Consider the following 15289-nt stretch of genomic DNA (forward strand, 5'->3'; position numbering starts at 1 on the left):
CTCTAAAATTCAGAACAATCCAAGAGTTGAAGCAAAAAGCAGACAAAAATGAGGAGAAAATAGACGAATTTTTGGAAAAGGTAGACAAATTCATGGAAAACACAGACAAAAAAAGTGGAACAATTCAAGAAAGTAATACAAGAACAAAATGCCAAAATAAATTCACAACTAGAAATCACACAAAAACTACAATTAGAAATCCAAAATATAAACAACAATTAGAAATCCAAAATATAAACAACAAGGTCTCAGAAATGGACAGTGCCATAGAAGGGCTGAGGAGCAGGTTTGCAATGAAGACAGAATCAGCAAAACTGAAGACAAACACTTGGATACAACTCTGAGGAAAAATTAGAAAAAAGAATGAAGAAAAATGAAGAAACCCTGAGAATTATGTGGTATACAATTAAAAGCAAACATTTGCAAGTGATTGGAGTTCCAGACCAGAGAGAGAAAATGGAAGACACAGAGAGGATCATTGAAGAATTGCTGACAGAAAACTTACCTAATATCGTGAATGATGAAAAGCTGACCAGCCACAAGAAGCTCAATGAACCCCAGATAGGGTAGGCCCCAAAAGAAAAACACCAAGACATATCATAGTCACACTTGCTAAAACCAAAAATAAAGAAAAAATCCTGTGAGAAGCTCGAGAAAAACAAAAAGCCACATACAGAGGAGAAACAATAAGACTAGTTCTGATTATTCAGCAGAAACCATGCAGGCAAGAAGGCAATGGGATGATGTATATAAAACCTTGAAAGGAAAAAAATTGCCAACCAAGAATAACATATCCTGCAAAACTTTTGTTCAAATATGGTGGTGAAATTAGGAATTTCCAGATAAACAGAAATTAAGGGAATATGTAAAAACCAAACCAAACTTACAAGAATTATTAAAGGAAGTCCTTTGGTCTGAGAACAAACAACATCAGACCACAGCCTGAATCTAGGACTCAAGATTATACCAGCCAGATACCAACCTAGGAAATGAACTCTCAAGGACTATCCAAAACCAAAACAATTGCAACAAGGAACTAGAGAGGTTAATCTGTAAATGATAACAATGTCAGAACAATAAAAGAGGAAATAAATGGTATAGCTATAGAACTTTCTAATGGAAAGGAAAGCAAAGTGATACCAAGTTATAATAGGCTGGTTCAAACCTAAGAAGTTTAGGGTAAATTTCAAGGTAACCACAAGAAAATTAAAAAACCTACTCATTGAAATAAAGAAGAAAAACATAAAGCCTCAATAAAAACAGAACCTACAAAAAATAAACTCTAACAAAGTGTATTTAGAGAAGTCTCACTTCATTCCTATCTACTCCACCCTATCCCCCATTTCTCCTATAGACAACAGCTTTTCTTGGCTCTTTTTTTTACACACTCTTTTTTTCACACACTCTTTTTTTCATTTTTAAAATCTATGTAAATGTATATACACCCATTCCTCACTTATTGACATGGTTAAGTTCCAAAGACTGGGTAGTTATGTGAAAACTGACATTATGTAAAAGTAGAGGATGACCATATAAGATCACAAAATGGAGGATGACTACATCATTACATAACTGCCAAATTACATCATCATATAACTGCCAGATTGCATCATTACATAACTGCCAAACCATTAAGAATCATGGCCCAGCCAAATTAACACTTAACCGTAACCATCTCAACCACCGTCACTCTTACCTTGCACCTCAGCATGAATTATTGCCAGACGTATGTCATTAATGCACAAAATAATTGGATAGTAGATTTTTTACTGTTATCATAAATGCAAAATGTCAGATAATGAGATAGTCAATAAGTGAGGAGTAGGCGTAATCCTTTTATACCATCATAACGTTACCACACAAGAATTTGTATATTATATATATTATTCTATATCTTGCTTTTTTGCTGAACAATACGTCTTGAAGATCATATCATATCCTCCACATATTTTTCCTCAGTTCTTAAAAAAAAAAAAAAAATTTTTTTTTCAATAGTTTCAAAGAATTGTCTTGTGTGGAGGTGCCATAATTTATTCAACCAATCTTCTATTGATGATCATTTGAATTATTTCCAGCCTTTTGCTAACGTAAATAATGTCACAGTGAATAATCTAGTGCTGAAGTCATTTTCTAATAGTGGCAGTGTATTTTTAGGGTACATATCTATTAGAGGGTTCATTAGTTTAAAGGAAAAATGCATACTTTTTTTAGATCTTAAAAAATTCCTATACATAGATACTGTACCATTTTGCTTTCCCACCAGCAACAGTTGAGAGGACCCATTTGCCCATAGTTTTGTCTTACCTGTATGTAGTTGAACTTTTACATTGTTGCCAATCAGCTGAGAACTCGTGATGTGGTACTGTTTAGATGTGTTTTACGAGCATAGTTTCTTATGCACAAGGCTCATTTATTTTTTTTTATGCCCAATTTTGAATCAGATTGTTGGTCTTTTTTTTCTCTTCAGTATTTCAGGAGCTCTTTTGTATATTATAATATAGCTTGCAGATACCTTTTCTCAGCTTTTTGTGTTTTGACTTTGCTTATGGCATTTTTCCTATACAAAATCCTTAAATATGTTTTTATGTTATCGAATTTATTACTGCTGCTGTATTTTGCATCATAATTAGGAAAGTTTTCCCCATTTCAAGCTTACAGAGAAGTATATTAGTCTCCTATATTTGCCATAATAAATTACCACAACCGTGTGGCTTAACACAACAGAATTATTCTTTCACATTGCTGGAAGCCAGGATGTGAAATTAAGGTGTTGGCAGGTTGGTTCCTTCTGGAAACTCAGAGGGGTAACTTGTTCCATGCCTGTTTCCTAACTCCTAGTAGCTGCCAGTAATCCTTTGTTTATAACTATATAACCTCAATCTCTGCCTCTGTCTTCACATGACCTTCTCCTCTATGTCTTCTTCCCTTTTCTTTTCTCATAAGAGCACTTGTTATTGAATGTAGGATGATCTCATCTCAAGATCCTTAACTTGATTACATCTACAAAGACCTCTTTTCCAAATTAATATTCACAGGTTCTGGAGGACACATGGAAACCCTGGTGGTGTAGTGGTTAAGAGTTTGGCTGCTAACCAAATGGTCGGCAGTTCGAATCCAACAGGCTCTCCTTGGAAACCCTATGGGGCAGTTCTCCTCTGTCCTATAGGGTTGTTATGAGTCAGAATCGACTTGACTGCAAGAACAGGTTTGGTTTCTTTTTTTTTTTTTTTTTTTGGAGTACACATGAGATTGCCATGAGTCAGAATTGACTTGATGTCTTTTGGAGGGGGCATATCTTTATATGGGGCCACCACTCAACCTACTACAAGGAGTCTACCTTTGTTTTCTTGTAGTACTTTTATGGTTTCTTTTTTACATGTGGGTATCAAAAAAAAAAATTTTTTTTTTTTTAATCTGATCTATTAGGAATTATTCTAGTGTGTGGGCATATGCATTTGAGTCTAATTTTGAACTTTTTATCAAAAAAAAAAAATTTTTTTTTTTTTAATCTGATCTATTAGGAATTATTCTAGTGTGTGGGCATATGCATTTGAGTCTAATTTTGAACTTCTAGTCTGTTGTATTGGTCTGCCTATTGATTGCCAATACCACACTGTTTTGATTATGATATTATCGTGCTGCACTAGCCCTTTGTTCTCTCCCCCACCCCAGTAGTTTTTTTTTTTTTTCCCCCTTCAGGGTTTTCAGGTTGTTCTTCTTTCTCATGTATATACTGCGGTCATTGGGTAAATGCCTCTAGCTTCCCAGTCCTGTGGTGGGACAATTCTAGAGCTTCTTCCACACAGTTTCTCAGACAGTTCCTAACAGGATTAAGCCCCAGTTGCCTACAGTGTTACCCTACTCACCAGCAGTGGCTCTGTTGGCTCTTTGCCCTGCTGTCTCATTTCCTCCCTTGTGACTCCTAGAATTCCCTTTCAGATAGATTACCTGCATCCAAGTCTTTGTCTGGAGGTCTGCTTTTGGGGAACCCAAACTAAGAGAGTCACTTTTGGATTTTGACCTGGAGTCGCAAGACCCACTGTGTGGTGCTGTTGGGAAGCGCCAGCGGTGTCCGCTTCTAATTCAGGTGTTATTTCCCCATGGCCCAAGCCTGTTCTTTATATTCTTTAGGCTTAGAGCTTCTCTGGGATGTTCTTTGGAAGAACTGATCTCTTCCATGGTTTGAGCTGAAGTTTCCCTTTATCTATTTTCCCCACCAATTTAATTCCATCTGCTTTAGTTTCCAGGATTTTCTCAGAGTTTCAAGCATACCACTGGCCTTTCATTTTTCAGTGTTGTGTGTGTTGAAGCAAAATCTGTCAGGCATACTTATCTGAGCAAGTCTCAGAATTCATTACTCGTTAATGGGAGAGGTAGCAGTCAAATTAATTCCAGACAAATTGAAAGTGACAAGGAAGAAAACCAGTTTAAGCGCATAAAGCTTTAAACTAGGCATGGACTGCTTTTTGAATTCATATGGTCATTAAAATACTAAAATTTTTTCAGTAGTAAGGAAAGTTAAATTTGTGAAATGGGTGAATTGGAGCCATCTCATAACTGCCAAGTATGAACCAGTAATCAGAAATAATAAGTAACACAGCTGAGAAGAAAATAAAAAGCAAGTTGATCTCTGACTAATAATTAAATCTGTCTCACAACATTGGTTTTACCCACCAATAAAAAGACAATTAGGTCAAATAGAGGTCAGCTAGCAGAAGCCCCGAATCACGAGTTCTCCGGTACTGGGTCAGTAACATTTGCACAGCTGCAAGCAAACTTGTTGCTGACCACGTAGTCGCATAATTCTCAGTTTGGGGATAAAATCCATCTCTCTCTCTGCTTTTGGTTTGATGGATTGTTCAGCCTTCCATTTTCTACATCTAGCATAAAAAATTTGAGATTCTGCTCTTTCACTAAATATTCTAAGTATGTCCTCCTGTTATTATATACTCTTCATATTCATTCACCTTAAAGACAATAACCCACAGAGTGACTATATCACTATTCACTTACTTATTTCCTCTAGATAGATACTTAGCTTATTTAATATACTGTCATTTTCCTCAATGTTTTTGTTTGGAAATATTTCCAAACTTCATAAAGTTACAAGAATAGTAAAATGAACATCCACATAAATTTCACACCAATTTTCTAATTATTAGCATGTTGTCACGTTCGGGCTCTCTTTCTCTCTCTCTGTATATATATACATACACACACATATATGTATATATATTTTTTCTGCACTTTTTGAGAGTTTGGGAAACCCTGGTGGTGTAGTGGTTAAGCGCTATAGCTGTTAACTAAAAGGTTGGCAGTTCAAATCCGCCAGGCGCTCCTTGGAAACTCTATGGGGCAGTTCTACTCTGTCCTATAGGGTCACTATGAGTCGAATCGACTCGACAGCAGTGGGTTTGGGTTTTTTTGGGTTATTCGAGAGTTTGTGGCAGGAATTATGACACATAAATACATGAGCATGTATCTTTCAAGAACACAATATTGTCTACATAACCACATACAAATATCATACATGAGTAATTTATCAGTGACACAAAATCTAATACACAGTCCAAACTACAGATTTCTCAAATTGTCCCAATAATCCTTTATAGTTATTTTTAATTTCAGTTCAGGGTCTAACTAAAGACCACTTATTACATTTAGTTGTTAGGTCCTGTTGGCAATGTTCTTTAATCTAGAATATTTCTCCAGCTTCCTTTCCTTTGTTCCTTCTTTTGTTTCTTTCTTTTTTGCCTTTCAAGACATTTTGGAGCCACCTAGGGCACTTGTTTTACAGAATGTACCACATTTTGGATTGGTCTGATTGTTTCCTCACGATTAGATTCAGGTAAAACATTTTTGGTATATGCATTATGTAAGAAATATTGTAGCCTTTTTCATGCATAATGTCAGGGGCATCCAATACCACTTTTTCCATTACTAATGATGAAAAATTTGATCATTTGGTTATGGTGGTGTTCACAGCATTCTCCACTGTAAAGATGTCTTTTTCTCTTTATAACTAATAAGTGATCTGTGAGGTAATACTTGGACACCATAACTATCCTGTTGCCCAAAAATCTTTCACCCAGCAATTTTAGCATCCATTCATGAAACTGACCTAAATTGGTTATTACTATGGGGGCAATATATTCGCTATGAGTCAGTATCGACTTGACGGCACTGGGGTTTGTTCATGGGGGCAATGGTGGCTCGGTGGAATAATTCTTTTTTTTTTTTTTTTTTATTGTGCTTTAAGTGAAAGTTTACAAATCAGGTCAGTCTCTCACAAAAAACTTGTATGCACCTTGCTACATACTCCCAATTGCTCTCCCCCTACTAAGACAGCCTGCTTCCTCCCTCCACTCTCTCTTTTTGTGACCATTTCGCCAGCTTCTAAACCCCTCTACCTTCTCATCTCCCCTCCAGACAGGAGATGCCAACTCAGTGGAATAATTCTTGCCTTTCATGAGGGAGACTCGGGTTTGACTCACGGATAAATTTACCTCATGTGCAGCAACCACCCTTTCGTCAATGGAAGCTTATGTGGTTTGAATAGGTTTCAGCAGAGCATCCAGACTAAGACAAACCAGAAAGAAAGGCTTGGTGGTCTACTTCCAGTATCAGCAATGATAACCCTGTGAATCAAAATGGTTCGTTCCACACCTGGTGATGGGGCTGGCACAGGACCAGGAAGCATTTTGTTTTGTTGTGCATGGGGTCACCATGAGTTGGAGCCCAACTCAATAAAAACTAATAGACTCAACAACATCGTAGTTACAATTATGTTTTATTTTTAACTATATTTTATTCAAAACATTTATTTAAATCAATACCTTATTTAAAATAAGGCTCCAGGAATTGACAGAATACTAATTGAGGTGTTTGAACAAACAGTTGCAACGTTGAAGCACTCACTCACCTATGCAAGAAATTTGGAAGACAGCTATCTGGCCAACCAACTGGAAGAGATCCCTATTTGTGCCCATTCCAAAGAAAGGTGACCCAACAGAATGCAGAAATTATCCGATAATATCGTTAACATGCCACGCAAGTAAAATTTTGCTGAAGATAATTCAAAAGTGGTTGCGGCAGTACATCAAAAGGGAGTTACTAGAAGTTCAAGCCAGATTCAGAAGAGGCCATAGAAAGAGAGATATCATTGCTGATGTCAAATGGATCTTGGTTGAAAGCAAAGAATACCAGAAAGATGTTGATCTGTGTTTTATTGACTATACAAAGGCATTCAACTGTGTGGATCGTAACAAATTATGGATAACATTGCAAAGAATGGGGATTCCAGAACACTTAAATTGTGCTTGTAAGAAACTTGTACATAGACCAAGAGGCAGCCTTTCGAACAGAACAAGGGAATACTGCATGGTTTAAAATCAAGAAAGGTGTACATTAGGATTATATCCTTTCACCATACCTATTCAATCTGTATGCCAAGCAAATAACTCGAGAAACTGGGCTACATGAAAAGAATGCGGAATCAGGATTGGAGGCAGACTGATTAACAGCCTAGGATATGCAGATGACACAACCTTGCTTGCTGAAAGCAAAGAGGACTTGAAGCACTTATGGATGAAGATCAAACACTACAGCCTTCAGTATGAATGACACCCCAACATAAAGAAAACAAAAATCCTCACACCTGGACCAATAAGCAACATCATAATAAACAGAGAAAAGATTGCAGTTGTCAAGGATTTCGTTTTACTTGGATACACAATCAAGACCCATGAAAGCAGAAGTCTGGAAATAAAACAACATATGGCAGTGGGTAAATCTGCTGCCAAAAAAAAAAAAAAAAAAACCTCGTTTAACGTGTTAAAAAGCAACAATGTCACTTTGAGGAGTAAGGTGCGCCTGACCCAAGCTGTGGTATTTTCAATTGCATAATATGCATATGAAAGCTATGCAATGAATAAGAAAGACCAGAGAAGAAACGATTCCTGTGAATTACAATGTTTGCAAAGAATATTGAGTATACCATGGACTGCCAGAAGAACGAACAAATTTGTCATAGAAGTACAGCCAGAGTGCTTCTTATAAGGATGGCGAGACTTTGTCTCAGTACTTTGGACATATTATCAGAAGGGACCAGTCACTGGAGAAGGACATCATGGTTGATAAAGTAGCAAAAGAGTCAGCAAAAAAGAAAACCCTCAACGAGATAGATTGACACAGTGAATGGAAAAACGGGCCCAAACGCAGCAACAATTGTGAGGATGGTTCAGGACCAGGCAGTGTTTGTTCTGTTGTACATAGACAGGGTCGCTATGAGTCGAAACCAACTCAACGGCACCCAACGACAACATAGACTATGACCTTTTTTTTAATTTAATGGGTACATTCCATTCCTGTCATTGTTTATTTTAATTATCAAATTGGCCCACTGGTTTCTCTCTCCTTTTGACATGCCCACGTCTGTTTTTGAGAGCTTCCATATTTTCTGTACAGATATTCTAGGCTCACTTTATACTTTTCTTGTCCCAGCCCTGAAATCATTCATTTGTCTAAGAAGCCCAGGCTCTTTTTAGTAGAGAATACTGTTCAGAGATGTGGGCCCTAACTGTGCTCTTTGCTACTGAGTTGTTACTGCTTTTAGGGCCTTTCAGTGTCCAGAGCTAGGAAATATATATCTTCTTTTATCATATAATTAAAATATTTTTGTATTTAAAATTATGTTTTTAGTATCAAAAACAAACCAGTTGCTATGGAGTCAGTTTCAACTTACGACGATCCTATGTGTTTGCAGAACGGTGTGCCATAGGATTTTCAATGGCTGTAACCTTTCAGAAGTACATCACCAGGCCTTTCTTTCAAGGTGCCTCTGGGTAGATTTGAACCCCCAACCTTTCGGTTAGTGTATCTATTCCCAGAATTTAAGTGATTTGTCCACAGGAAATGAATATTTTTTGAGACTATTGATCTTTATTATAAACTTGTTTTCCAAAAGCTTTGATTTTATGAGGGTACCTGTTTTGCTATATGTTTACCAGAATTAGATATTCTCTTTTTTTTCTTTTTGAAATTTTAATAGCATTATTTTGAAATTTGAATTCCTTATTCCTTTTATTACCAGTGAAATTTAAAATCCTTCCTTTTTTTTTTTTTTTTTTTGGTGAATTAGCTATTGTAGTCTTCTTTTCTTTAGCGTTTGCAGTATTTCAAGATTTTTTTCCCCTTTTGTTGTCTATTTGATTAGGCATTGTGCATACTTAACCTGTATACTCTTTGTTTTTAACTCAATAGATTTTTTCAGTGAAACAGTAGCAATTTTTTCCAAGTTAATAACTAGCCAAAGACTCTACTGTGTAATCAAATAAAAATCAGATATGCAGTACATCAGAGATAGATTAAACAAGTTACTGTTTTACTATTAGTGTCAAAGCCTAGTATAAAGCTCCAAGCACACTACTCTCTTTGTGAATGTAATTTCTATAAAAATGAAACAGTTAAAACTTATAGGTTTTTTTATTTTCTTGTTCTTTTTGACTGAATCCCTATCAGTGCCCACAAAGCCTCCAGATACAGGTAAGGGATTTTCTTGTACGTTAGCTAAAGTATGACTAAAGTTGGAATAACTTTTCTTTTTTTAATCTTGTTTTCTCTCAGTTCTTCACTTGTTTTTTCTTTCTCCATCTAGTTTGTATATAATGGTCAGGTATTTCAAAATAACCTTCCCAGAATTTGTGTCTTGGTGGTCATATTGCCCATTGTGACCACATTACCAGTGACACAATGTGTATGGTTTATGTAACAGTGAGAAATATATATGAGTTGGGATCTTTCTGGATTCTTTGGTTGTATTTCCCAACTAGATGGTAAACACCTTGAGGGTATGCAGGACTCACTTCCTTCTTCTGTGTGAATAGACACCTCCTCAAGCCTGGCTGAGGCATTGTCAGCCTGGAAGAAAGGGTGACTTTTATATTTCTTCCATCTAAAGAAGGTATCTTTTCGCCCTCCCTCTCTCTTGGAAGGGCAGCTTTTTGTAACTTGAACAAAAGTCCTATAAGCATCACAGTGGCCCTGAAGATGGGGATTGTGTCTTACTCAGTTTGTCATCCCCCACAGTGCCTGTTAGTGAGACCAGTCACAGGGCTTGAAGAAGAGTGGTCGTTCCTGAGTTCTCCATATCCTTTGCCGCTTACAACGAACTTGTAAAACTATTGATTTTTGTCCCTTTGGTGTCTTTTGCATCTGTGTTTTCCTCTTCATGCCCATTACCCCTGCCAAAATTCAGATCCTTCCGATTTCTCAAGCAGGATAATTGCAAAAGTTTCTTAATGGTGTTCTTGCTTTTTTTTCATCCATCTGTGGGACAAATAATTATTGTCACTTTTTATTTGTCAGGCACTGTGAGATTCCTGATATATTAGATATACCACTACCTGACTGATATTTTTTAATCCATAGAAATGATCATATTCCTATCCTCTGTAAACATTTTCAACGGCTCTCCATGGCTTCCAATTGAAGCCCAAACTCCTTGGCTTTATATTCAGGTCCCTCATAATCTGGCCCAGGATCTTTCCATATTTAGGTCCCATTATTCTTCTTTATGACCCAATTTCCAATCAAAATGGATTAATCATCTTTCCCCAAACAGATTCCAAGATTTCTTACCTTTGTATTTTTAATCACTTAATTATCTCCACATAGAGAGACATTTCTTATTTCTCTGCTAGGTGAAATCTTACACATTCTTTCAGACTTGACTCATATGCCACTCCTACTGTAATTCTTTTCTGATCACTCACCCAGGGATCATAAAACATTCCTGTCATATACTTCCAGTTGCAGTTGACTCTGACTCATGGTGGCCTACGTGTGTGAGAGTAGAACTGTGCTCTATAGGGTTTCAATGGCTGGTTGTTTGGAAGTAGATCACTTAAAGGCTTCCCAAGACACCTCTGGGTAGACTGGAACCTCCAATGTTTCTGTTAACAGCTGAGTATGTTAACCATTCGCACTACATAGGGACTCCGTCTTATACTGCCTCCATTCTAAATTGGATTATAGTCATGTACACAAGTTGTTTCTACTCTAAGAGTGCTTAGCAACCTGAGGTTCAGGGGAGATATCTTAGTCATCATTGATTGCCTCGTAGTGTCCAGCACAACACATTGCAAAAAGTAGGGAGTCCATAAATGCAGTCTATGTAGATAAGTGTAAATCACTCTGATTAGTATATACTCACTGGGGAAAAATCAATGATTTTAGGCTAGTCCAAAGATTACCAAAGTATCCGCGTCTGGCTAGCACTGTAAATTATGCTCACCACCAGCATGCTATGACATCTTCCATCAGGCCCTGTCATGCCATTCCATCCAGTATCAGCAAATTTTCATATTACTTCTCTGATCGTAAATGATAGATACCTAGCCTGGAACTAAACCACAATCACTTGCCATCAAGTCAATTCTGACTCATGGCAACTCCATGTGTTGCAGAGTAGAACTGCACCCCATAGGGCTTTCACAGTTGCGGACTTTCAGAGGCACATCACCATGTCTTTCTTCCAAAGTTCCTCTGGGTGGATTCAAACTGCTAACATTTTGGTTAATAGTCGAGCTCTTACCTGTTTGTGCGACCCAGAGATCTGGTAATGGTGCTTGTATTTGACATTTGTGCCTTCAATGACAAATCTGAAATCTGTTCAATTTGAGATTACCAAAACCCAAAACTAAGCCCATTGCCATCATGTCGATTCTGACTTATAGTGACCCTACGGGACAGAGTAGAACTGCCCCATAGGGTTTTGAAGGAGCATCAGGTAGATTGAACTGCCAACCTTTTGGTTAGCAGCCAAACTCTTAACCACTGTGCTACCAGAACTCTAATTGGAGATTACTGCATGTCAGTTCAACCTAGTGAGTATTTCTTGAGCACATAATCAGCTGTAATTAAGATTACATGTGGTTCATATGACTTCTTTCCTTCTTATGAAATATGCCAAATTATTTTCTACCATCAGTTTTCTATTTTTTGAACACTTAGAAGTCATCAATAGCTATTTATTGGGAAAATGTTAAAATATCAGGAAATTAATAACCTAAATATTGTTGTTTTTCAGACAATTTCCAAGACACTCAGAAATTTATAGAGGATAATGTTGGATTTCTGTGAGTTTTGTTAAAGACTTTTTGATGACAATGTTTATTTCAATTCTATCTGATATATTCCAAAAATGTTAATGATGATCAAAAGTAATTTAATTAAATAGAGACAACATCAAAAAAGTAATTACAACATTAGTCTTAAAATCAGAGGAGGCAAATGAACTGTCTAGAAGTTGTAAAATTTATAGTCTTCACACTTCTTAGTTAGATAATTTCCCAAGACTAGGCAGTAAGTGGAAACCCTGGTCGCATAGTGATTAAGTGCTATGACTGCTAACCAAGAGGTCAGCAGTTCGAATCCATCAGGAGTTCATTGGAAACTCTATGGGGCAGTTCTACTCTGTCCTAAAGGGTCGGTATAAGTCAGAAGTGACTCAATGGCAATGAATTTGGTTTTTTGGTTAGTCAGTAAGTGGGTATTTCTATGAGTTTTTGTTGAACACAAATGGAAATTCTGCAAATGATAACTGTATTTTCTGTGGACTGTTGTAGCACCATCATTACATTTGCTCAATATGTTCAGAAAGCAACCTTTGAAGAAGCGGAAATGCTGGTAGAAGAGATGATGGAAATTAGAAATAAATGCTTGGCTGACAGAACACTTCCAAACTGTGCAGAATTAACCGTAAGTAAATTGCTTGCATTTCTTAAACAAACAAACAAAAAAAAGCTTATTTATGAACACTCAGAAATTTTCTGGATTGAAAATATGGAAAGATGACCTATGCACCTCATTTTTATTTTGCCTGACTTTGGTGTCTTAGGATAAAGCGGTTTCCCCTGGAGAGATGCAATTCTGTATTATGAAGCACAGGAGGACTTGCCTGTGTCCTTGCAGCCCATGTGACACGTATACAGGTAGAGGAGGTAGCCAGTAGCCTGGCAAAGAGAATGGAGGTAAAGGAGCACCCTCCTTAGCTGTCTCTCTCAGTATGTGCTCTATGGTCACGCTCCCTTTTCTGGGCTTCCTCTACACAGAGTCACCAACTGCATCTCTAGAAAACTGGTACTAATCACCATTACTAAATAATTTACCAGCACACTAATACACTGTCCTTGTCACCATGAGACAAGGAGAAAAGCCACTGTGGAAGGGAAATGTAGGCAGCATAGAAACAGTAAGAGGTTAAGAAGCCTGAGGCTAGGATAGAGAAGGGTCCCCATAGCATGGGAGAGTTGTCAACGGCATGGGCGATAGTGGGAAAACTGCCATCTCTTTCCCAAAGGGTCACACTGATCATTCCTTAAGTCTGTTGTGTCATCTCAGAAGGCAGAGAAGAACATGGCTTTACAATGAATAAAAAGTACCCTTTTCTCCTCTGTTGTCCAGAATGATGTTTTACAGGAAAATATATGTGCTATGGAGGGGCTGCCACAAAAATACAATTTTTCACACTGCTGCAGTAAAAGGGACTTTGAAAGAAGGCTGTTTCCTCTATAACAGGAAAGCTGTTGTAGGATTTCTACCTCCTTTCCCTATAGCGGATCCTAAAAAGAAATGCCAGGCTTATAAACAGAAGAAAGACTTTTTTCTAAGCAAGTAAGTTTATCCTTAGTAGAAAAATGCTCTAATCGAAGAATTTTTCTTAAACTACATCCAATCCCTATCCCAAAGGAACATGATTGGATTCACTGATTCATTCATTCAACATGTATTACTTATGATTCTGTGCTTAGTGTTAAGGATATCAAGATGAATAGGACAAGGACTCTGATTTCAAGATCCTTCCATTAATGGTACATATTTCTAAGGTGATAGGCCTTTGATGTGTGTGCACTGTGCCAAATTGCTAGGACGCACTGTGCAGGAAATAATATATTCTGCCCAAGAGGAAGGTGCAGCTTTTACTGAGATAAACATTAAATTACCGGATGTTTAGCAAAAATCTGTTTTCAACAGTGCAGTCATTATGGAAGTGGAGACTTTTTTCTGGAAAGCTACTATGCTCATTGGAACTCAAATCCCAAGTTTATTTGAACATAAGTGAAAATAACTCCTGCACCTGAGGGGGCATGTGAAGCTATAACTGAACATGAAAGGGAATGCTGCTGACCCCTGACAGCAAGGGAGGGAAGGAGCATAGCCACACTCCAGTGTTCAGGGTTCAGGATTAGAACTGCAATTTATGATCCTTATGTTGGAGTTAGCAACTTCAGTGATAAGGACTCTAAAGATATTTTATTGAGGATGGATAATACTGCCTTATCCTAAAGCCTTCTATTACGACAAACCCTTTTTCTTCTAACCTTCATTTTCACAATTTTCTCTTTTTACTTCTTTCTATCTTTCTTTTCACTTCCCTTTTCTTGCCTTGCCTTCCCTTCCCTTGTCTACTATTCCTTTTCTGTTCCTTCCCTTTCCCTCCTTCTCTCTTTTTTTCCTTTTAATTTTTTCTAGATACCTCTATGAAGTTGCTAGGAGGAACCCCTTCACCTTTTCTCCTACACTTCTAGATGCTGCTGATCATTTTAAGGAAGTGGCTGAAACATGTTGTGAGGAACAAGACATAGCCAGTTGTTTTCAAACAAGGGTGGGTATTTCCTTTATTTCGTTAAAGGATAAGGAGTCCCCCAACATCACAATCTTCACTTAACATTGAATCATAGCAAAAGGGTTGCTTGCCACTTATGACATTCTCTTGCCATGTTCACTGGTTTTCAACCCTTTGGTCTCCAGTTGCTGACCTAAATGTTCTCATGACCTGAGACCCTTGAAAGACAGTTCCCCATTTCCAGGAGCTTTCTTCTGGCTTTGTCTTCCTTGTAAATTGGAAGAAATACAAGAGAATGAATAGGCAGCTGAAAGATGGCCATTTTACTTTGTATCCTAGGAAGTCCTCTTTGGCTCCCCATAAAATGGAATTATCCCAGGAGAGATAGCTGAGCTCATAGAGTGCCCCATGAGATGAACACCGTGCACCTTCCCACCAAGTATAATTCAGTCATCAGGAAGACTGACCCACTCTTTATTATGTGCCACAGATTCATATTTCTTTTGATATATACATTTACTAAGATTTAAAATCTCCTTAATTTTCTAAGCACATATCTGAATAGCTTGATATATAGTTAAAAAATAATAATAGTAAGACCACAGTCGGGTTGCGCTTGCTTTGACAGAATTTTTTCTTTCTCCTTCAGGCAGCACCTGTCAT

This window comes from Loxodonta africana, chromosome 5 (genome assembly GCF_030014295.1).
Source record: "Loxodonta africana isolate mLoxAfr1 chromosome 5, mLoxAfr1.hap2, whole genome shotgun sequence".
Lineage (NCBI taxonomy): Eukaryota > Metazoa > Chordata > Mammalia > Proboscidea > Elephantidae > Loxodonta > Loxodonta africana.